A 25,867-nucleotide genomic window follows, 5' to 3' on the forward strand; every position below is an offset into this window, starting at 1 on the left:
TACTTCATTAAAAATTATAATAGTCAGCTTGCAAGTAACGTTAGTGTAAATAACATATGAGCAAATATTTAAGGTTATATATTTTTCTAACACAACAATTTAAATTTAGCAGAGATTTAATAGTTTTCAAATCAGCAGTGTGCCTAGGGTGGTCTCAAGTGGCAATGATATAAAAAAATTGCCATGCTACCTAGTGGCAGGAGAGGGGAAAGCAACCAAGGGTTCCCAGACATGCAATAATTATCTTAAAATAAAATATGATCATTTGACCTCGATAATATACCGTACACTATTACCATGTGTGCAATAATATGTAATAATTCATGAAACTGTAAAATGAATGACTGGAAATGAATGAATTTTAAACTTTTTTGGTCAACATGAAAAAATAATTTTTTTTTCCTCTCTCTTATAGGAAAAAACAAAGGAGAAACTGCACTCTCTCTAATAATTCACTGCTATTTCTTAAAAATAACCACCTCCCACTACAGTAATCTATTTATTGTTTTAACTACTTTGAAGTAAAGTAAAGAATAAAGAAAATGTAAATAAGTAATTCATGCATTAAAATTTCTATGTCTGAAAAGTTAACTTGTCAAAAAAACTAATGGAAATAAAATGAAAACTTGAAAAATATGTATATATATAAATCTGGAGATCCAATTCAGGTGGTGTCCCTCCTCTTCAACACCAGGATAGCTCACAGGTTTGCCATTTGGTGGTCCAGTTAGGAGACAGCCCTACCTCCAGACTGGCAATCTCCCAAAGATGGAGTCCTCTCCAGGGGTGATCAAATCAGAGTAGGTTGCTACCTTGGAAATTGTGAAGAACTACAGATACAACCAGGAGACTGCCTGGAGTGCTGCCATGGTGGTAGCCTTCAGATTCACTGCTTCTTGCAGAAAGAGACCCCTTCCACAATCCTGCTGCAGAACAAGACCAGGGCCTAAACAAACCAGGTCCAGGTCAACCTGCTTATTCAGCAATGACCTCTCCAAGGGTGTATAAAAATGCTTCTGTCAAGGCAGAGGAGGGGAAGTAGCTTCTCTGAATGATTTAAGTGAATTACTCCTTTGGAAAGCCCAGACCATGGGAGCCCCAACGAAGCTTTGGGTTCCTACTAAGGATCCCAGAAAGATTTGAGGCGTGACAGACGATCCACATTAGTAGCCATGGCCCTTTCCCCAAGATCATTACTGACAAATCAGCAAAGGTCCTCTGTATCTCAGGGATACTTCGGCAGACCCCTTTGATCCTCCCCCAACCACTTGGGCATACGTCCGAGTCGGTCTGAGAACCAAACCCAGTGTAGACCTTCATGGTAGGACTGCACTGGGAAGAACCATTCCCACTGGAGTCCTTCTTGTCCAACTCATGCCTCCCAGTGTAACCCCAGGAGGTTGAAGGAATAGGTGAGGGGGATCGAGCACTCCTTCCTGTCCTGCCAGAAGCACTGGCAGAATAGAAAGGCTGTGGGCATTCTCCAACCAGCGGTAATGATGGTTGCACAGGTTTAGGAGAGCACTTACGCTCACAAGACAAGGCACTATCTTATATATATTATATATCAGTTTAGTAGTTATTTCATTCATAGTTATTGTTATTTTCTGCATTGTCGAAATATGGTGGATGGCCAATTTTTGGGCAGTATATGGTTGATTTTAGGTGTATATTGATGTATTTAAGTTGTGTTGTGATGTCACAGAAGTCAAGAATGGCGTAGGTGTCTGGTGTATGTAAACAATAACAAAGGCAGAAGGAGACATGCATGGGTTGTTTGATTGGTAGGAGAGAGCTCTCTGTCAGATAGGAGTTTTTCAGTTGTAAGCCTTGGTGTGGTGATGTTCAAAGGTGTGAGCTGGAGACCACATACTGTGATTGAAGAATGTGAACAGGTGGGTACATTGCATATTTATGTACAAAAGGACCAATCTCGAAGGAATTGAGAGATTTCCAGGTACAGTCCTTGTAATGGGTTGTAAAGGTGGACTGCCTGTTCCACACTCTGGCCTTAAGGACTTGACTGACCGCCAGGTTCTTAGAGAATGACAAGAGAAGTCTAAATACCTCTGACGTGGTGGGGCTTGGTACCCTGCTGGGGGCAGTCCAGCCCTTTTGTAGGCCCCCTGATAGTCTCCCTCAACCATAAGGAGTTAATGTTCTTAGAGACTGCCTTCTTCTCTTGGCCTGTGGAAACGAACAGGTTCTTAATCCCTGGCCTAAACCGGGCTGTCCTACTGAGGTATTTCCTCACCGCTCGGACTGGGGCACAAGAGGAGGTCCCCAGGATCTTCTGATCTCGGTAAGGCCAGGATCGAGAATTCTGAGAACTACCCTCTTAGAGGAGGCCAAGGCCAGAAGGAAAACTGTCTTGAGTGTCAGCTCTCTATCTGGATGTCCTTGAGAGGCTCAAACGGCGGCTTCCTAAGAGCATCTAGAACCGTTGCAACATCCCACTGCGGGGCCCTCACGGCGCTGGGAGGGCACTCTTTCTCGAAGCTCCTAATGAGCATCGCCAGGTGTCTGGAGTTCCCAATATCTATCCCCTTCAGGAGGAAGACTTGGCCCAGTGCGGCCCTGGCTCCCTTCACGGCAGCTATGGAGAGGCCTTTGTCGAACCTGAGGTGCACCAGGAACTCTTGCTATGCAGGGAGCCTTGGCCTGCAGGGGCTTGAGGCCCACTCCCTGCACCATGTCCCAAACACTTTTCCACTTGGCCTGGTAGACGGTCGATGAAGACTTCCTCAGGTGCCTCGACATCTGAGAGGCTACCCTTCAGCAACCCTCCTTGCTCAACAGTCGCTCAATAGCCTCCACCCGTGAAGGGATAGGGCTGACAGGCCTTTGTGGTACCTCTTGAAGGGGGGTTGCCTTAGAAGATACGAGCAGAGGGGAAGTTCCCAAGGGCCTAGAACAGTTAGGGCCAGGAGGTCCGGGAACAACTCCCTGTCTGGCCACATGGGGCCAATAAGGTCATGAGCATTCCCTTTGAGCTCCTCAGCCAGTTGAGGACCTACTTGAGCACCCCCAAGGGAGGGAATGCATACAAGTCCAGGCCATCCCACGGGTGTTGGAATGCGTCTTCCCAGGCTGCTGTTGGGTTGGGGACTGGGGAGCAGACAACCGGAAGCTTGGCATTCAGGCTTGTTGCAAACAGGTCCAGAGAGGGTGATTCCCACATCTAGATCAATCCTGCTGCTACTTTGGGGTGTAGGGACCATTCCTACCCAAACACCCGGTCCCTCCTGCTGAGCCCATCAGCGATCACATTTCTTTTCCCCAGAATGAATCTTGCCGTCTGGGAGGTTCCGATGCTCGCGGCCCACTCTAGGATGGTCTCTGCCAGGTCACATAGGTAGCAAGATTTCAGCCCCCCTTTGCTTCCTGATGTAGGCCACAACTGTGGCATTGTCACACATCAGTGCCACTGCTCGGTCCATTATCACAGGCTTGAAGGCCAGGAGGGCCCTCTAGATCGCCAGCAGCTCCGACCTGTTAATGTGGGGCTGCCGTTCCTGCTCTGACCATGTTCCCTCCCTCATTTTGGACTGAAGGTTGGGCCCCCATCCCTCCTTCGAAGCGTTCATGAACAGGAGCATCTCCGGAGGAATGTCTGAGAGAGGCACTCCCCAACGGGAGTTCGACCAGTCCAGCCACCACCGGAAAGCTTCTGTGGCCCACAAGGGGATGATGAGTTTATGTGGGGGTTCCACCTTTGGCGACCACCCCTCCTTAGGTTCCATTGGATGGGCCTCAATTTCAACCTACCTTGGGGCACCAGTTTCTCCAAAGAGGCAAGATGACCCAGGAGCCTCTGCCATTCCCTTACTGGGCGGGGTGAGAGGTCTAGGAAGGGGCATGCTACGTTCTGAAGATTGGCCAGCCTATCATCTGACAGGAAAGCTCTGACCCTCACCGTGTCCAGGTCCATCCACAGGTACACCATCCTGGTGGTCGGAACCAGATGGGACTTTTCCCATTTCAGGACGATGCCCAGTCTCCTGCAGAGGGCTTGGAGCTCATCCCTCTGCTCCTCCAAAAGTTCCCTTGAGGATGAAAGGAGCAACCAATTGTCCAGGTACCGCAGTAGGCGGATCCCCTTCCTGTGCGCCCAAGAAAACACGAGGGAGAACACCCTTGTGAAAACCTGCGGTGCTGTCGACAACCCAAAGCAGAGGGCACTGAACTGAAAGGTGTTGCCTTCCCATCTGATCCGAAGGTACTTCCTGCTGGCCGGATGGACTGGGATTTGGAAGTACACGTCCATGAGGTCCAGGGACGACATGATATCCCCTTCCTTCAGGGCCACTAGGACCAATCATGGGATCTCCATCTTGAAGGGAGTTTTGAGGACAAACTTATTCAGGACGGACAGGTCTATGACCGGCTTCCAGCCCCCTGAGGCCTTCTCCAGCAGGAAGAAGTGACTGAAGAACCCAAGGGAGTGGTCCACCACCTGCTGGAGTGCTCCCTTCACCAACAGTGACAGATCCTCTAGCTGTAAGGCCTCCCTGTGACTGGGGTCCCGGGACTGGAACGCCCAGCTGTCGGGCTCCCCCATTAGGAGAGGCTTTTCGTCTAGGAAGGGGATCCGGTAGCCATCCGAAGACCTGGACAGTCCAGGGATCGGCCCTGTGACCCTCCCAGTTCCACCAATGACTCGAGAGGCAACCCCCCACCTGTGGCAATAGGCTGGTGGAGGAGGAGGTCGCCCTGTGCCTCTGTTGTTACCTAGGCTTTGGGGGGATCCTGCGCCCTGCGTTGTGCAGGCTGCCTAAAGGAAGAGGACCTGTACACAGAGTCCTGGCTGGCCTTCCTCCACTGTTCCAGGGACTCCTCCACTAACTGTTCCGGAAAAATTGACTCCCCAGCCACTGGAGAGTTCCTCAGGGCCTTGGCCTCTATATCGGGGAGGCTCCTGGGCAGTTTGGCCAAGACAGCTTCCTTCCTTCTGAGGATCCAGTTGGCCCACTGGGTGATCAGCTGGGTCATCAGGAAGCCCATGGACCTTCCTCCAGGCAGGAGCAGGTCCTTGAACTGGGCTAGATCCATCTTGTCCTGAAGATCATGGTCCATAGCGAAGAGGGCCACTGCCCCAGACCACAGGTCAAGCCAGGAGGCAACATGAATCAACGTCCATGCCGTGGCTTTCATGGTCATGGCCTCCTGCTGGGAAAAGGAGACTGGGCCCGCTAGAAGCTTCTCCTTCAAGTCCATGGGCTCCTTCAACCGAGTTGGATGCCAGAGACAAGCCCTCCGAGGAGAAGTTTCAGGGACCCATGTGACCTCAGGGAGTTCTTGGGCCCTGCGATCACCTGGTCTACTTGGGCCAGGGCCTGAGCCGGGCAGACTCGGGTGGCTTGGACTTCCTTTAAAACCTTTAAAATTCCATATAATTCTGCTGTAAAAATCGATGCAACAGATGATAAACTGCCGCTTCTCTCTACATCAAAATTATTGACCGCATGGCCTCACTGGACAATTCTGTCTTGGTAAAATTAAAATATCTACAAAATTTTTTCTCTGGAAAGTTCCAGGGGGGACTAACTGAATATTTTGCTGGTAAAATCTTGATTCTTGGCATATTTAATTCACGGACAATAAAGGGATTTTGACGTAGGAAAAATCTATTTCTGGGCGAGGAAGCCGTGGTCGCCCAGTGAAATGTGTCCTCTTTAGCACTATTTCGTAGTAAAATATTGCTATGATACCAGAGAACTGCTAAATTGGACATGTCAGAAGTCTCTGACTCGCTCACCTAAATAAAAGGTGTCGGTATAGAACTGGGGCGAGTGTTAAACACTACCACAGCAACCCCTCCAATTAGCCTTTTCCTCATCAAAAGACCCTGAAAACGGGGAGCCGACCTATAGGTCACACCCAGCTACCCTGTTGAAGGGGACTGCGGCGTCATACTTATCGATAGCAAAGAAGCTTGGTGCACAGCAAGGGGGGGAAAAAAGGAAAAAAGGGGGGATTTCACTGGGCGACACGGCTTCCTCGCCCAGAAATAGATTTTTCCTGCGTCAAAATCCCTTTTATTTTCTGGGCTCAGCCGTGTCGCTCCGTGAAATTGTACCAGAGAAACACCAAGCTATACTATCCTGAAAGGAGAAATCATATTAATGAAATCAAAGGAAATAATAAAATAGTTTAGAATTGGAAAAAATACAATTTATTATAAAATATACTATATAGCCAAAAACATGTGGCAACATTTGCAACAAGTCATACATAATAAAATAATTACAGATAATTTGTATGTACGTAAAACTATACACGATTACACTTATTCTAATAGCTAAGGCATTTGCTGAGGTAGGTAAATGTTAATGAGGCTGGCATAATTGAAAAGATTCATATGACACAAGGACGGTACTATAATGATGTAGCAGTAGGAGACACTGGCCTTCCTGCAGCTATTGCATGATATTCAAGATCCTCTAAAGACTTAAGGTAGTGCTTTTTGAAAACCAAGGGTGAGGGTGACTTCCAACCAGTATACTTCTTCAGATCATCAAAGTCCATATATTTGAAGAAGTTAACAGAAGTTTGCTATTGCCCGAATGTCATGCACCTTGGGGAATGACCCTGGGCTGGCTTTCTTGATAAAATATAAAATCTGCTGCCTAATGCCTTTTAGAGATAGTGTACCACCACCTTTTCTAATGAAAAGGGGGCCTTCGGAATAGGTAGACGTCCTAGATAAATAGTCCTTAAGAGTTTTAACAGGACTAACGATGGATCCTGCGGAAGCGGGACAATCTTCCATGGAGACCACCTCATCAAGGGGTCTTCATTCTTAGCTAGAAATTGCTTATTTGGCGAAAGCAACACGTCCCCCGAGGAAAGGAAACTCAATATGCGCTTCATCTCTAGATAAAGATGACAGCTCTGATATTCTGGCACCTGAAGTAGACTCAATAAGAACAGAGTTTTACGCAAAATGGTTTGGTAATCACATTTGAAGTTGTCTGTTTCCGAGGCTAACCTAGAACATCATTAAGAAACCATGACACTGACGACGGTCTGTGAACGGGCCGTAGACGTGCACATGCCCTTGGGATAGAGGTGAAATAAGACTCTGTTAGATTGATACCAAACCCGAGAAGAAAAATCTTTTTCAGAGCTGACTTAGTGGTTGTTATTGTTGCAGCTGCCAAGCCTTGTTCAAACAAAGACCTGAAGAAGGTTATGGCCACGTTCAATGTCATTACTTTGATATTTGATTCTCTGAGGAACGAAGACAATTTCTTAACTGCTGAGTCATACTGGCGAAGCGTAGATCTCTCTTGTCTGACTCCAAGAACAACATGTTCTGTGGATCAATGTCGCCTACTCTCTTACCTGCAAACTTCATGAAATCCATAAAGTAGTAGGGTTTTGTGAAGACCTGAGGAATCGAACACAGTCCTCGTTTGAACTTGTTGCGATAGTCTCAAGTCCGGGAGAGGGTGAGGGCGAAGACCTAGTTCCAGGAGAAGGGAAACCAGTTGCTCTTGGGCCAGTGAGGGGCTATGAGAGCCACCTGACCTTCGAAAGATCTCAACTTGTGCAGCACCTTCAGGAGAAGGTTCTATGGAGGGAATAAATAGATCTTCGTCCACTGGTTCCAATCTATGCTCAGGGCGTCCGTAGCGTATGCCAGAGGGTCCAGATTGGGGCTACGTAACAAGGCAGCTTGTGGTTTGCCTCTGTGGCAAACAGATCACTTCTAGACCTGGTACTCTTTGGCAAACCCTCTCGAAGGATTCTTGGTCCAGTGACCATTCTGATTCCAGAGGGGACGACCGAGACAGGGCGTCTGCCACTACATTGTGGACTCTGCCAGGTGAGTAGCCGACAGATGCCAGGTGTTCTTGGCTGCTAGAGAAAAGATTGCTATCATCACGTGGTTCACATGACTTGACTTTGAACCACCTCTGTTTATACAGTGTACTACTACTGCACTGTCGAGGACCAACCTGAAATGAGTCTTCTTTGGAGGACGGAGCTTTTTTAAAGTCAGAAACACTGCCATAGCTTCCAGAATGTTGATGTGAAGTGTTTGGAAGTGAGGTGACCCAGTTCCCTGAACCTTCTCGTGCTGTGAATAACCTCCCCCGCCCCAACCTGTCAGCGATGCGTCCGTATGCACACTAGGGACGGGGGAGGAAACTGCAACGGTAACTCCTTGGCTAGGTTGGCGGCCTTTGTCCATGGGCGCAGGCGTTTTCTGAGAATCAGAGGTATCCGGGCGAACTTGTCCCGACAATTGGCATTTGCCTTCGAACGCCAAACTCGATTGATGTCCTTGAGCTTGGCTTTCAACAGAACGTCCGTGACTGAGGCAAACTGGAGCGAGGCCTAGGATCCTCTCCTGATCCTTCTCGAAGTCTCTTTGCACTTTAAGAATTTTTTGTTGTTTGCCTTGGCAATCTCCTTTCTCTTTCCTGCTGGAATGGAAAGAGTGTGAGAATCCAAGTCCCAATGAATCCCTAGCCACTGGAACTTGGACTCGGAGTCACCGGGACTTGGTCCTGTTGATCTTGAACCCTAAATATTCCAGGAAAGACATGACCTTGTCCGTGGCTTTCATACATTTGCCTTTGTCCATCTCCCAGATTAGCCAATCGTCTAGGTACGCCACCACCAATATACCCTGGGATCTTAGCTCCTGCACCACTGCCTCCGCCAGTTTCGTGAAAACCCTTGGTGCTATATTTAGCCCGAAGGGCATTACTTGAAGAGTAGGCTTCTTTCCCTAGTTTGAAGCCGAGGAATGGTCGGAAGTGCCGAGCTATCGGGACATGATAGTAGGCGTCTGTAAGATCTATAGAGGTGGTGACGGCCCCACGGGGAAGTAAGGTCCGCACCTGAGAGTGGTCAGCATTTTGAACTTGTCGCAACGAATGTACAAGTTTAGACGGACAAGTCTAAGATCACCTTCTCTTGTTGGTCCCTTTCTTTGGGACGCTGAATAGACGACCCTGAAATTTCAAGTTCTTCGTCCTGGAGATTGCTCCCTTCTGGAGAAGGTCCTTGGAGTAATCCATCAATTCCTGCATTGGTTCCTGATAGAAGGTGATGGGTGGAGGAGGACCTTTGATCCAAACTCCAGCCTAGGCCTCTGGATACTATGCTTTTTGCCCACTGCTGAACCCCCAACGATGACGAAAGAGGTACAGCCTGCCTCCTACCTGAGAAACTTCATTGAGATGATGAAGGCCGGGATCCTCTGCCTGACCTTGCACCTCTAGTTCGCCCTTGGGCTCTGGCTCCTCCGCGCTGGCGAAAGATCCTCTAGCCCTGCCACCCCTAGCAACTCTGGTAAAGGGGTGAAATGCCCGACTCTCATAGACCGGGTTAAAAGCGGGCAAACACTGAATACTGTGAGGAGGCCTGTTGGTTAGACGGCGGCGAAAGGAAGACAAATTGATGCTGTTGCTGAGGCTGAGCCTTAGAAGTCGAAGGCTGGGATACCTGTGAATTGGAACAGCTTGTAGCACAGGATGCTGTTGCGGGACTTGAAAGGTAGGAACTTCCTTTGCCTCTTCCTAGCCCTAAAACTGGAGGAAGAAGACTCTGATTTCCTTTTGAAAGGGATTCCCCAACCGCAACCTGATGCTTTGGTTAAGACGTGATGCCTCGCTCTGAACCTCGGTTACTGCTGAAGCTGGGAAGAGATCTGCACCCCAGATTGAGGAAGCTAGAAGCTTGTTGGGTTCGTGCCTGATCGTAGCCTCAGACAGAACATGCTTCCTGCAATTTCTCCTAGCAATCGCAAAGTCGTACAAGTCACATTGCATGCTTAAAAGTAACGACTTCGCAATGACCTTAAACAGCAGCTCCTGAGCGTACTCCCGAGCCGCCGTCTCTGTCATCACTAGGGAGTTAAGAGACCTTGCGAGACGTGTCTTAGCGTCAAATTCGGCTTGGATCAATGCGTCTGACAGCCTAGGAAGGCGTTCACTAAACAAGGTGATTGCACAATCTGGCTTCAGCTTGCCTACCGAGAACGTAGCTGGCAAATCCTCCCACAAATCCTCCCTACCTGGGAGTAGTAAAGATGTGGGATCTGTCTCCCTAAGCTGGGGCATGGCTCTTCTCGAGTCACTGCCTGGAGTGTAAGTTCTGCTACCTTTGATGTAAAAGGTAAGGGGTTCCCGACATCAGTTGTAAACATGGTGAAAGGACTTTTAAAAGCTGTTACTCTAGTATTTGAGCAGTCCCACTCTTCTAGCTCGTGTATCCATGTTTGCTGAGCCTGATCTCTAGAAAGGATAACAGTCCTCCTTGGGGACCTTATCCTCTCTAACCAGAGCTGCCTCCGTAAGCCTAACATAGCCTATAATGGAGGCTGTAAACCTTCGGGGAAAAACTCGAAATCTTCGAGCCTACGTGTGCCGCAACCTTCTATAGTCAACATCCCATTGACAAACGGAGCGAAGTTAGCCACCCTCCAGGGATTACCGGGGTGGAAAGGAGGGAGCGTGGACCCCGTCAGGCATGCTCTGAGCTTGCATCAAGCTACTAGAAGGGGCCGAAACTGCCGACTCCTGTCTGAGACCTGCAATCAGGGAGTCCTGAGCACCTAACCTGCTAAACACTTCTTCAAACCTTGCTGCAACTGAGCTGAGTAAGCTACCAAGGCTACTGACCTGATTTAGAATATTTGTGTTGAACTGGTCTTGGTCAACGGAAGGAGAATCATCCTGTCCCTCTTGCTGTACCTTATGAGGTATCCGGTCCCTAGAAGTTAATGGAATGGGACTGGTAGGGCAATAGGAAAAATTCCCTCCTTGAGACCTTGGGATTGAAGGTTTGGAAAGCGACTTTATTTTAGTTTTAATATGTGTATGAACCTCTGGTGACTGCCCAGGCCTTGGCATTGTCTCTGATCTGCCTTTAAGCAAGGTTTTACCGCAGGTTTTTTCTTTAGTTTAGGAATCACAGAGAAGGAGTGCTAACATGGGAGGGGGCAAAACCTCCTGTGAAACCCATGAAGGAATTGGAAGTAGAAGGAGAGGAAGAATCAGAGTCACTCAAGGAAAGATCCCGGTGACTAACTAAGCTAGCTCATTAACACTGTTACCTGTACCCGTGCCTAGTGTAACGGGCAAATCCTCAACCACTTCAAGTGAGACTTCCTCTAGTCCAAGGTCCGGCAATTCCGCCTCTTGCTGTTCAATGACTGAGTCTTGGATTGATTTGATAATCGGTGCCGCTACTTTTGGATCGACGTATCCGGCAGATTTTCCGGCTGGGAAGAGCAAAGTCGCCATATCCTCGGGACAGAATATACGGCTTAGCCTTCCCTACGTTCCGTCCAAACCCTCCAACCCAGATCTTGAGGGCGGAGTGCAGCATCCTTAATAGACTGCTCAGCCTGTAATGCAAGGAATGTGTCAATACCAAGTAAATTCCTTGAACATTATTCTATAATTATTGATTAATCAATGTAATTTAATTTAAAGAAATTTTAATTGATCATTATTTTATCTCATTCCAATATTTTTTTTTTTTTTTTTTACAATAAACATAGAACCAGCAGTGCGGTAACTTACCGAAGAGGTAGCCTGATGTACCAAGTCGTAGCAGGCAAAACAGTTTTCATGATGCCAGACCACGGAATCAGGAAGCAGCACTGCACAGGGGGCGTGGCCCCGACAAACGTCATGGCCGCACGGATCTTGCAGAGCAGCACTACAGCCGGCAACCAGACACTGAGAGGCCTGTAAGTGCAATAATATATAAGAACAATTGCACACACTTGATAGGATAATGGAATATATTTCTTTTTTTTTTTTTTTTTTTTTTTTTTTTTTTTTTTTTTTTGTGTGTGTGCCGGAGCATTCCGGGCTATAAAGAAAAGAAAGGGTATATATATTCATATGTTAACGTCCCGGGGACGTAAGGAAAAAAAACCACCCGGAGTTGTATACCCGGAAGCTGTATGACCCGGAGAGGGGGGTACACGGAGTAACCCGGGTCGGCCACATGAACTCGCAAGTTCCGTGGCAAGAAAATAAAAATAAAAATAAAAATAAAAATAAAGATAAAATTAATGATAATAATAAAAACTAAAATAACAAATATACTATCTCCGCCTACGGAAGAGTACTTCCGTAAACATAACCCTCAATGACTCCGGGAGAGGCGGAATCTAAACCCGCCTTTTGCGGAGAGGGAATGTTTAGGCGGGTGGAGTAAGCTACGGGAGTGAAAGAGCAGAGCGCAACAATCCACGGAAGCCGAGGCTGAAACGCAGTGCGACTAACAACTCCGGAGGCGGTCGGCTAGAAGCGACACTCCCCAGCCCAAGGTCCTGGGAGACCCACTACACCTCCCCCTCCGCTGGTGGGACCGGCCGTCAGCGACAAACAACGAGAGCGGCACCAAACTACGGGGAGTCCCACGAGAGGGGGAGGGAGGGAGGGCTGAAGGGGGACGATCACATGACCAGCGATTCCCCGCGAATAAAGGATCACGAGGAAAACGCAGGCAAAGCTATGAAGGCTAGCTGCCGACCGAACACCCAAATATACATAGACAAAATAAAATCAATTACTTAGCTAAGGGAAAAAACATGCTTTAACAGGGGTAATGAAAATTAAGGGGCGAAAATATAAAATGCAATGGAGGCCACTCGTGATGAAGTGGGCTTCAACAAGGAAAAATTACTTGGCTTACCGACACAAAACGAAAACAAACGGTAAGCTGACGAAAAGAAAAAGGGGGAATTCTTGAATGGAAAAGTACCAAACTAAAATAAAAGGGGGGAGGGGGGGAACGGTAGATAAACATCGAAGCACGAAACAAAGAAACGTGGCACGAACGCCGACCCCCTTGAAAACAAGAAATCATGAAAATAATAAACGTAGATCAAACAAGATCGACAAAGCAACTGCCACCCAAGACATAATAAAATATTATACTGAAAATATATACTGAAATATCATAAGTTACGAGTATATAAATATAAATATATAGGTACTGAAAGAAGCCCGCTCGAAATTAGTACAAAACAAGGGAACGACGTAACGGCGGCTCGCTACCGCTCGCTACGGGAGGAGACGCCTAACAAAATCCTAAATAAAGGCAAAACGAAAGGCAAAATCACTCCCTAAATACAGAAAAAGGGCGAACCAGTACTTAACTTGGGTGAAGAGGCAGATTGACGATCCATACGAAAAAGAATAAAGAAACCAATAAAAAGAACAGATAGCTATAAAAAAGCGTGCAACGCTGGGAGGCTATCGATAAGAATGACGCCGCAGTCCCCTTCAACAGGTAGCTGGGTGGTGACCTATAGGTCGGCTCCCCGTTTTCAGGGTCTTTTGATGAGGAAAAGGCTAATTGGAGGGGTTGCTGTGGTAGTGTTTAACACTCGCCCCAGTTCTATACCGACACCTTTTATTTAGGTGAGCGAGTCAGAGACTTCTGACATGTCCAATTTAGCAGTTCTCTGGTATCATAGCAATATTTTACTAGAAATAGTGCTAAAGAGGACACATTTCACGGAGCGACACGGCTGAGCCCAGAAAAATTTACTCTAAAAGCGAATGGATGAGGTCGCTTGGGGTGACTTTCATAAAACTGCCAATGCCGTTCATTTCTCATACAAATGCTGGTTAAAGACTTAGGTAGCCTCTGGAATCTATAACAGCTCCGAACCAGCAGTCACTTATAATGAAGATCCAGTGGCACCTCATCAGCATCTACAAGCATGCTCTCGGTGGGAGATGATTTAAATGCTCCAGTACACAACCGTATTCCTCCATGATGAAATGATGATCTGAGTTGAGCATTTTAAGGCTATTTGGCTTCGCAGGAGTGTACACCTCACACCCATAACTTAATTTTGAAAAGACCAAGGCTTTATATAATCTCAACATCTGAGTTCGCTCTGCACCCCACGAATTCATTGCTTTCAAGCATTTTGCCTTAATATATTTCAGATGTGGAATCCAGGTCAGCTTGCTATCAAAATTCAAGCCAAGACACCTTGTTTCACCAACTCATGGAATTCTCTGCCTATGAATGAACAGCTCTGGATCAGGGTGGATTCCCCTTATACGACAAAAGTGCATAGTTACCGTTTTACTGGCAGAAAATCTAAAACCATTAACCTCAGCCCACTTTACTATATTAGCAATGCAGAGCTGAACACGGCGTTCAGCCACTGCCATCCTTGATGTTGCAAAGGAAATCGATAGGTCATCAACAAAAAGGGTATATGTTATATCTGGGGGAATTATTTTAAAAACCCCATTGATTACCAAGGCGAACAAAATGAACACATCTGACAATGTTGCTCCAACCTGAACCTGAAATAGCCCATTTTTTTAAAAAAAGCCTTAATAAAGAGGGGCAAATTGCCTCTTAGGTTACATTCATAAAGGACCCTCAAAATGCCATATCTCCATGTTGTATCATAAGCCTTCTCTAGATCAAAGAAAACAGTGATGTGATGCTGCTTGTTGGCAAAAGCTTCACATATTGAAGATTCCATACGTACCAATACATCAGTTGTGGAGTGCATACTCCGAAAACCACACTGAGCAGGCGAGAGGTATTTAACTCTTTCCAAGTACCACATCAATCGTGTTCACCATTTTTTTTATGATCTTACACAAACAAGATGCCAATGCAATAGGATGATAATTTTCTGTCTTGAATGGATCTTTTCCAGGTTTCACAAATGGGAGTAATTTTAACTTCTCCCAAAGCTTGGGGAAGATATGTTCTCGGTAAATTCTGTCAATTAGGCTTAATATGAAAATTCTGGTATTTTCAGGAGTATGCTTAATCATTGAATATGTTATATCATCCAGTCCAGGAGCTGATTCATTAAATTTATTCAAGGCTGATTCAAATTCTCTGATAATAAAAGGAGCATTGTATTGCTCATGTCTTAAGGTATTAAAATCAAGTTCGACCTGTTCTATTATCTGTCTTTGAGCTGAATAGGGTCTATCATCATTTTTCTTCGCAACATTAGCAAAATGATTAGCAAACTCATTTGCCACTAATTGGGGGTCTGCTACCTCGTAGCCATTGATCTTGATAACTGGAGGTTGACAAGGAGTGAACTTGCCTGCTATTTTTCTAACTCTCTTCCAAACTAGAGACAGAGGAGTTTTCAAATTTAGTGAAGATATGAATATCTTCCAAGATTCTTTTCGTGCATTTTTTATTTCCATGCAAAAACGAGCTCTTGCTTTTCAAAATTCTACACGGAATATACTCACATTTTTGTCTATGGTATCTGGTGAAAGCAGATCTCATAGTTCTGTGAGTTTCCTGGCATTTACGAGTCCACCAGGGAACTGGCCAGCGGATAAAATTTGTCCAAATTCCTAGGTATAGATTGAAGACCAGCCAAGAACATTATTGTATTCAAAAAGTCAAGAGCATCATCTACACAGGGATAGTCATCAGCAGTCATTTATTGACCTGTGCTCCTGGAATACTGACCAATCAGCTTTACCAATGTTCCATTTAGGTAGCCTTGGAGATGGAGGGCTTGATGCTACACTCACTACTATTGGGAAATGGTCACTGGTAAATCTATCATTTACAGTTCTCCAATTAAACCCTAAACACTGAATGGACGTATTACAAGTCGACATAAATTCTGTTGGGTGCCGATTGGACGTATGGTACATCAATATAAAAAAAGTTTTTTTTTTTTAAATTCACGGAAAAATACTTATAGACCTACCAGGCGAAAACTTTTCAGGCACCTTGGGGGATGCTGGGAGCTCACAGATCAAGGTGTTGTTTTGTTTACAATCGATACCCAGCCGCGCAAGCGCAAATTTCTTCCTTCTCGCACTAAAAAACATCAGCGACACATCTCAGAAATTATTTTGTCACTTTGACATAATTTTTGCACCATTTTATATTAGCCATTACATGGAGTATTATATATGAAAATGTGCGCAATTTCATGTAGAATACAACTAAAAAACACTCATGGTTATAGCTTTCATCAGTTTTGAAATATTTTTATATAAATAATGATTTACCTTTATTTTACAACAAATTGGAAGTCTCTAGCACAATATTTTGATTTATGGTGAATTTAGAAAAAAAAAAAAAAAAAAAAAAAAAAAAAAAAAAAAAAAAAATCCTTACATTCGCGCAGTAACTCTTCCGAAAAAAATCAGACATTTTTTTGTCCGATTGTCGTAATGTTTGCACAATTTTAAATTAGCCGTTGCATAAAGTTTTATATATGAAAATGTGAGCAATTTCATGTAGAATACAACAATAAAATAATTGAAGGTTGTAGCCTTTCTCATTTTCAAAATATTTCAATATAAATCACAATAAATAGAAAAAAACCACGTTCGGTCAACTTTGACTCTACCGAAATGGTCAAAAAACGCAATTGTAAGCTAAACCTCTTACAGTCTAGTAATATTCAGTCATTTATCTTCATTTTGAAACAAATTTGAAGTCTCTAGCACAATATTTAGATTTATGGTGAATTTATGAAAAAAAAATTTCCTTCCCTCCGCTCGCGGATTCTCCGCCGCAAATCTCCGAAATGCGTACGTCGCATGCTTGTAATATTTGCTCCGTTTTATATTAGGCGTTTCATAGTTTTACATATGAAAATGTGCGCAATTTCATGTAGAATACAACAAAATATAATTGAAGGTTGTAACTTTTCTCATTTTAAAAATATTTGCATATAAATCATGATAAACAGAAGAAAAACCATGTTCGATCAACTTTTACTAGACCGAAATGGTCGAAAAAAAAAAAAAATGCAATTGTAAGCTAAACCTCTTATAGTCTAGTAATATTCAGTCATTTATCTTCATTTTGAAACAAATTAAAAGTCTCTAGCACAATATTTAGATTTATGGTGAATTAAAAAAAAAACTTTTTCCTTCCCTCCACGCGCGCATTCTCCGCCACAAATCTCCTAAATGCGTACGTCCCATTCTCGGAATATTTGCTCCGTTACATATTAGGCGTTTCATAGAGTTTTATATATGAGAATGTGCGCAATTTCATGTAGAATATAGCAAAAAATAATGGAAGGTTATAGCTTTTCTCATTTTTGAAATATTTGCATATAAAAAAAATATATATAAAAAATTCGACATTCGGTCAACTTTAACTCGTTCGAAATGGTACAAAACTGCAATTGTAAGCTAAAACTCTTACAGTATTGTAATATTCAATCATTTATCTTCATTTTAAAACAAATTGGAAGTCTCTAGAACAATATTTTGATTTATGGTGAATTTTTGAAAATAATTTTTTTTTACGTCCGCGCGTTACGAATTCATGCATCATTTTGTGATAATATTTTCTCTGTGTTGCTTTTCTCGTTTTACAATGTGTTATATACCAAAATGATCGCAATTTAGTGTACAATGCAACGAATAAAAATGAACTCGTTAGCTTTAACCGTTTTGCTCACAGCACGATTTGAATACAATTATATATGAATTTTTTTTTTCGCGCTATCATATATCACATTATTTATATATGATAATGATATTTTTTTTGTTTCTGATGGTTGCATACTAAACTTTAGGCAATGACAAAAAAAAAGGGAGCCAAAAATGAACTCTTAATCTTGAAAACTAAGCGCGCTGTGATTTTTCGAAAAAAATATTTGTTCCACTTCAGCGCTCACTCCGAGACCCCCCCGGCATACAGGAGACAATTTTTATTATACCCTTCAGCATTAAAGGGTTAAAGTCAATTAGGGAATCATCACTACATATAGATAAATCAATAGCTGATAACATGCCTGTTTGAACATGAAAATGTGTAGACTCCCCAGAGTTGAGAATCCCCACATTTTCATCTTCTATGATGGAACCCAAGCATCTTCCTCTCTGATTGGTGATGATGTCACCCCAAAGAGGGTTTCTGCTATTCATATCTCCCAAAATAACAAAAGGACATGGTAACTGTTGAATAAGAGATTTAAATTCATTGATGGGGAAGGCTTCAATAGGTGGTAGATAAAGAGAGCATATTGTATAATTTTCTTTGCAAATGGATCTGCACACCTATCACTTGCAGTGCTGATTGGATACTAATAGGATTTTGTGGGGTGACATTTCGAAGGCACATGTTATTACCAATCATTGTCTCCTGCAGAGCTATACAAACAGGAGACACTTCTGATATGAGCAACCTTAATTCTTCCCATTTAGCTCTTAATCCCTGAGAGTTCCACTGCAGAAAAATGATATTGTTATGATACAATAAAGTTTGTTCATACTTACCTGGCAGATATATATATAGCTGTATTTTCTGAAGTCCGACAGAATTTTAAAAACTTCCGACACACGCAGTGGTCGGCCAGGTGGTTAGTACCCATTCCCGCCGCTGGGAGGCGGGTATCAGGAACCATTCCCATTTTCTATTCATAATTTTTATTTCCACTGTCCCCTGAGGGGAGGTGGGTGGGTACTTGATTATATATATCTGCCAGGTAAGTATGAACAAACTTTATTGTATCATAACAATATCATTTTGTTCATGAAACTTACCTGTCAGATATATATATAGCTGAATCCCACCTTTGGAGGTGGGAGGGACAGAATAGAAGGATTTTAGGAAACAAATGCATGCAGATGATTTACATCTTGGTTCCACCTGTTAGCATAGCTGGCTTCGTGGTTACTGCCACGTAAGTCTGCTTTGTGCTACTAGAGTTGCCAGCGAGGTAGAGACCTATATAGCTGGTGCATCAGATGATCTGTCAACAGGGGCGAGACCACGACGTGACTAGACCATATTGACCATACCATGAGGGCTAAGAAGTAAAATAAATATATATTAATATATATCACCACCTGACCAACCTAGCCAAAGTTAAGGTGTTTTAACTAAGGCTTAAGAGTTAAGAAGTCGCCGTTGTCGGCGACTCATCAACTAAATTAAGAGCTCTTCCTAACCATTTTCTACAGGATAGGATGAGTGGTACTTCTTGCCCCAAAGATTGTGTCTGCAGACACGTATGGCCCTAGCGAGCAGCAGATCTCATATGCCATCTTCACATCTCGCAGGGAGTGTGAAGTGAACAGAGTTGCTTCGCTAAAACATGGTACTCAGGATGTTGCTGAGTGCCATGCTCTGTTGAAATGCTTCCGAGGCCGCGCCCTCACCTCGTGAGCATTCAGATAAAAAGATTTCAAATCTTTGTGCAAACACAATGAAGGAGCATTTTTGAAAGAACTCCTTAACACTAAAGCCAGGGGTGTTCTTCGATATGCGGCAAGTCTGGTCTTTTTCGGAACACTGCAGATTGCCCGAAATGACTTCGACTTTCTTGAGTTTTATGTAGATAAAACTTGAGAGACCCGACAGGGCACAAGACTCTCTCTGGCTCCTGCCCACTAACTTGTGCCATCCTTGCTTCCAAGCTCCTGGCCCAAGGACAACACGGGTTTCCATTCTTAGGCCACAACGGAAGGCTTAGAGAGCACACCGCCTTGTGTTCTCTAAAGCCAAAACTTGTGAAGATGGCTTAAAATTTCACTAACCCTCTTTGTGTCGTATCTAGGGTGGTTAGAAGAAGGCCTTCCTGATCACATGCAAGAAGTTAACAGGTAGGAGAGGTTCAAATGCTTTAACATCAGAACTTCAGACTACGTTCTAAGTCCATATTGAAAGCTTCGATCTGGACATGCAAAGTCAGTCCGTCTGTACTAAAGTCAGGTGACCGACCAGTTGACCAGTCAGACGAATCAAGGACAGCAAGGCTGTACCCTGAAGACCATAAGGCACTATTCTTCGCTGAAGGATGAGTGTCTGGACTGCCTGGGCGATTCAATCTAAGCAAACCTTGGGGGTGTATCAACGCAACCCAACGTCGTCAGCGAATCAAAACTCCTGACTCGAGCTTCTGGTGCCAGGAGAAAGGAGCGAGGAGCAAAAAGGCGATTCCAGTCCCGAAGGAAAGAATGCCTGACAGTCCAAACCTGGTCTCATGTTACACGATCATCGGGGGTGTATAAACGCAACCGACTTCGTCAACAAGAAACTCAGGGCTACTATATGTCGCCTGATCTCGCACGAGTGTCTGACTCCAGAAAACAGGTGAGACAAAAAGTAAGATGGTGAGCGAGTTTCGAGATTCCACAGAACTCAAAGATCGTGAAGGGCTTTGTTGTTGACAGACGCAAATCTCTGAGCCCAAAGGCCGTCAACAACATATTTGCGTATTCTTTCATAGTGTGACTGCCAGCTTATCCATTCTTCAGACGGAAATGGAAGACGGTAATCTTATTCCTGTCAACATCTCGATAGTCTGAATGTAGTCAGACTCAGAGCGCAGAGGTTATAGGTACTTTTCGAGTTAGAGTAGACCGACCCTCTCGGAAAAGGTCCTTGGAAAGTGAACTAGGAAGTATTTGTGACCTCTGTGAATCCAGATTCTGAAGGCCAACATGGGGCGATCAGCGTCATTGTCGCTCCCTGTGACGTCATAAATCCTCTTATTACATTTCCTAAGCGATTGAAAAAGGAGAAAAGAGACTAAAACATCCATCCCCGTTCAATATCATAGGATGGCGTTTAATGGTACCGATCCCGGATCGAGAATAAGGGAGCAGAGAAGAAGCCGCCTCTTCGTCCTCAACATATCGAAGAGAAGACTGAAAGGGCGTCCCTAAAGTCTACACAACTCTCAACTTACTTCTAAAGAAAGATTCCACTCGGAAGTGAATAGTTGCTGCCGTCAATCGAGACGATTCGTACGGACTTTTGCAATCCTGTAACGAACTGTAGAGGATCGTTATATTTACGCCTGTTTTTGTTCTAATAGGCCCTCTTTCTCGTAAACTCGAACAAGGACCGAGAGAAGATACTTCTTAAGATATGAGAGAGCTGTGGAATATCAGTTGTTATCTGGACCACTGGTTCCCAAAAACTCGTTTCGAGGACTGGAGGGACTACCTAATCGCTTTTACTTCTTTCAGATTAAGATCCAGGACATCTGAAACCCTATCCAGATGTCCGGCACCTTCTTTCTATCACCTCAGGTGATAGACGCACTGAGAGATGTTCAGAATCATTCCTAAATCTAGAATAATATTTCAGTTTCCCGGTAGGAAAAAACTGTGGTCTGAATTGCAGTCTATTCGGGGAAACAAACTTCTTCAGGAAGGAAATGGTCCCCAGCAAGCTCATCCATTCCCTCCCCGAGTATGCTTACTTCCCTAAATAAGGCTGCGCTTTGCCTAAGCAGGAGAGCAAATAAAAGTGCAATGTTGCGGTAGACTCGTAGTTCCATACCGTGCGGTAACGAGCACCGAAAGGATTAAGAGATAACTCTGTTGAACATAGTAAGGCAAAACGAATGCAACGTTTATTCATTCACGTAAGAAATCCCCTCAATCTTAGGCTAAAGTCCGTGATTGTAGGACAGAGATACAGATAGTCAGTCAATCCCGCAGGAGAGACGTAACCGTCAGCACAGAGATACGGTTAGTCAGTCAATCCCGCAGGAGAGAAAGACGTAACCTACCGTGCATGACAGCGCACGATCTGTTACTGGCTCGGTTGGACTGGACTCACTGGAGGACAGACACAGCGTGACAGCAGCAGCAAGCAGCTTACGAACGTCGTCTCTTAACTTTGTCTGGGTTGCCAGCTACCCTATTCTACGAAGAAATAGGTCCGTTATTTTTTGAGCAGAAAGACTCTCAAGCTGGTATATTTAAGCGAAACAGAAAACGCTAAATATATAGATGCGTTTGTGTCGTCAGAACACTACCATACAACGGTAAAAGATAAATCGGAAACTCCTGGAAGGCTGCAGGGAGTAACGATTAAATGTCCTTAAAATAGACAATAGACCTCTCGGTTGCCATCCGAAGAGGTAACTACAGCAAGCGTATATGACTTGAACCAACCAGAAGTAAAATAACGCAAGGCAAAAAATGAAATTATATCACAATAAAGTTTGTTCCTACTTACCTGCCAGACATACATATAGCTGAATTCGGAAATACAGCCTACTACATATCTTGACGGCAAGTTTCATGAACAAAACTTAAGAGAATCGAGCAGTCGAAGCAGCAGCTCAAGCTTCTTATGTTATTGGACATAAGCGTTCATTGGGGACGTAGTCTACAAGTCTATTTCTTGTACGATCTGCGAATGACGAATGAGAGCTCTTCCGAATCTTGTCAATAAGAGCTTATTCGCTTACGCAATATCAAGTTAATGAGATGTTTGTCAATGAGAACTAACCCATTTACGGGACAAAGAGATATTTTGTCAAAGAGGATACCCACTTACTTGACAAAACGAAAGTATATTGTCAATGGGGGAAAGTCACTGAATTGACAAAACGTAATCCAGGGAGTCGAGCATTTAATTTTTCCGATTCCCGTCTCAAACGAGGAAGGGGCAAGAATCCTGTTAAGAGACTGGGCTTACGGCAAGTTAGAACGACGATGTTCAATTCGGCAGCGTAGTCCCCGACTAGAAACTAACAAAATCTATCATCTGAAAAACCCTTTCAGATGGGCTAAAAAGCTTGGAAAATTATCCTGGGAAGAGGAAGAAACTCTCCAACCAGCTTCCTCTCCCGTATCACAACTAATGCCTGCTAAAGCTTAAAATTATTGGCAGTATGGCAAAGGAAGTCCTGTCTTGCGCTTTCCTGAAGAGCGTCCTTTTGATGAGTGCCTTTGCAAGAATCCTACTGAACGTGCCGAGGACGAGAGTCCTGACGTGCAGGACATCGAGCCTTACATAACCCGTAACTGCCTTATCGCAAAGTCTTGACTGCGGTAGTGGCAACTTAAATTTATTGGCAGAATGGCAAAGGTTGCGGTAGAGCAAACGAGATCTTCCTTAACTCCATCCACCTATGCGAAAAGCAATATTAATTGACAGAGACCTCTTGAATTCACGAAACCCGATGTCTTGCTGGGTTTCGAAGAAGAAGTTGTCTGTTCACTTTAAGCTTCCTCCGAAGCACTGCCTACTTCACATTCTTTGCAGGTGAGGTAGAAGGTATCACCAAGGTAGAGGTAAAAATTCTTTAGGCCCAAATCTGAAACAAGAGCTTGAAGAGTTCAACAGAAAGCGTTCAGCCAGGCGGACACACCTGGCGTGCGCTGGTGCACGCTCGGACGTCCACTGGAGCGCGCCTCGCGTCCACTGGGGCGCGCTCGGCGTCCACTGGCGCGCTCCGCGCGCACTTGGCGGCTCTCCGCGCACTTGGCGTGCACCCCGCGCGCGCCTGGAGTCCAATCCGAGCGTCCAGGCGTCCGCTCTCAAAAGCTTCCTGCTACTATGACTTCTTTTACGTATTTCTCGGTGGAAAGACGGACACGAGTTCAGGCGACGTTCGCCTTCTTACTTCTCACTGAAACGCATAACGAGAGAGAGAGGACGTGAAGCGTCCTCTTCTATAAGCTTCTATTTAGAGGGCGCGAGTCCTTCCGAAAGCTCCAACCCCTGCACGGGAGAGGACGCTTCGGAGGACGAGAAGCAATTTCAGGATTCGTGCACGCGCACGCACTTTGGCAGTCTGGGGGATTTTTCATCAGAAACTGCCGAAGGCACGCCAGACGGTCGGTGGGGTTCCTTGTAACCCTCCTTAGGCTTTCGACATGCTCCCTCCCCGGGTCCTGGGAGTCAAGCAGAGGTCCCGGCCTAGAGGCGAAACGAGGCCGATCTGACGCACCCTCCACTACACAAGGGGTATCACTGCACTTCTGCACTTCACTTTTTACTCTCTAAAGCAGCACTTTCGATTCTAAGTTACGAATCGAAAGAGTATCAGAGAAAGGGCAATTCCTCTACAGACACTGCTTAGGGCCCGAAGGCAATACTGCAGGGTTAGGAGTAACAATTACAGAAGTAGCACTTCACAGCAATGAAGGAGAGCGAGCACTCTCGTAGACATATTCATAGCCCGTAGGCCATACTACAGGGTTAGGCAAAATAAAGTCTACAGGAAGGTTAGCAGGTTCACTACCCTGACTTTTGTTACTGATTAATTGCGTACATACGAAATCATGACGGAATTCATTAACGTCTTCCTTACGGAATTAGATATGTTTACTGATTAATTGCGTACATACGAATCATACGTCTTCCTTACGGAATAGAGTGTCTACACTCCTTACATGACAAATCTCAACAAAGAAGGAAGACCCATACCCCTCGTACATACCAAGTGCGGATCTACCGAAGCTTTCGGTAGCCACACCCTATCTTTGCAGACAACCCCGTCTGAAACTAGCCTAACTAGATTCAGATATTTTAAGCAAAAATGAATCAAATTCAAATCAATTTAAGATAGCGTATGTCTAGCCACAAATCCAAGTAAATAAATCAAAAGACAATTAGGATACTTAGCGGCAATGAAGTTTCCAAAATCCTAAGACGGAGGTACTGAAACAGGTGTCAGCACGGGCGACAGAAAATTATGAATAGAAATGGGAATGGTTCCTGATACCCGCCTCCCAGCGGCGGGAATGGGTACTAACCACCTGGCCGACCACTGCGTGTGTCGGAAGTTTTTAAAATTCTGTCGGACTTCAGAAAATACAGCTATATATATATCTGACAGGTAAGTTTCATGAACAAATTAATGAATTTACTTTCCTTTAGAGGCTGTTTAATTAGAGCCTCTTTTAAGAGCTTTCAGCTTACCGACTTGCTCCTTATTTCTGGAAGGAGACCAATTATTTATGGCTGCCTTCCTTTTCAGTGTGTTATCGGTCTCAGGAACACCAGACAAAGTTGAAGCTGCCTGAGGAGGGGTGTGAAGATTGGACACTGGTGCATCCTCCAAGGGATCAGAAGCACCATTTAAAGCAGGTACACCCGGCACAGCCTCCAGAGAGGCAGGAGTACCAGAAATCACTGGTTTCTGCATTCCAAAGTATAACAGAAGGTGCCAGAAACCACTGGCACTGCTTCCAAAGAGGCGGGAGTGCCAGAATCAACTGGCACTGCCTCCAAAGAGGCAGGGGCACCAGGAATCACTGGCGCGGCCTCTGAAGAGGCATGAGAGCCACGAATCACTGGCGCAACCTCTGAAGAAGCATGAGCGCCAGCAATCACTGGCGCCGCCTCCAAAGAGGCATGAGTACAGGTCATAACTGGTTTTTTATTAACATTATCTTTGGTGACATTGATATTTCTTCTTTGGTTGGCAGCAAGACTGAAAAAGGATATTCCTGGTCTAATGTACTATCTCAACACTCTCTTTTGCCTCTCTAAATGTGATACGTTCGGTTACCCTTAATGTTTGAATTTCTTTTTCCATGATGTATACATCACAATGAAGTGAAGATGATGGATGATTTTCTCCACAATGCATACATCTGGCCTGCTTATTACATATGCCATGCTCTGGTTCACTGCATTTAACACAAGTAGCATGCTTGCCTTGTAGTTTCTGTCTACAGGACCCTAACATATGTCCGAATTCTTGACAATAAAAACATCTCCTCGGTCTTGGGATATATTGTTTAACCCTCTTAAGCCGGAGCCCTAAAAAATCAAAACGTCTCCCGTATGCGGGCCTGGTTTGGTGTGAGCGCGGAAGTGGAAAAAAATAATTTTTTCAAAAAATTACAGCGCGCGTACTTTTGAAGATTAAGAGTTCATTTTTGGCTCCTTTTTTTGTCATTGCCTGAAGTTTAGAATGCAACCATCAGAAATGAAAAATAATATCATTATCATATGTAAATAATGCGATATATGGTAGCGAAAAAAAAAAAATTCATACATAATTGTATTCAAATCACGCTGTGCAGAAAACGGTCAAAGCTACCAGTTACTTTTTTTGCGTTGTATTGTACACTAAATTGCGATCATTTTGATATATAATACATTGTAAAACAATAAAAGTAACACCGGAAAAATATTA

The 25,867-nt window shown here is 44.5% G+C and overlaps 1 protein-coding gene across 1 annotated transcript in view; it reads right to left on the reverse strand.

The window, feature by feature from the left end:
- The window catches only part of LOC135220845 (probable endonuclease 4), a 333,180-nt gene that overhangs the window by 206,909 nt on the left and 100,404 nt on the right, over positions 1 to 25,867 (reverse strand). The window lies entirely within an intron of this gene.

Source organism: Macrobrachium nipponense, chromosome 2 (assembly GCF_015104395.2).
Source record: "Macrobrachium nipponense isolate FS-2020 chromosome 2, ASM1510439v2, whole genome shotgun sequence".
NCBI lineage: Eukaryota > Metazoa > Arthropoda > Malacostraca > Decapoda > Palaemonidae > Macrobrachium > Macrobrachium nipponense.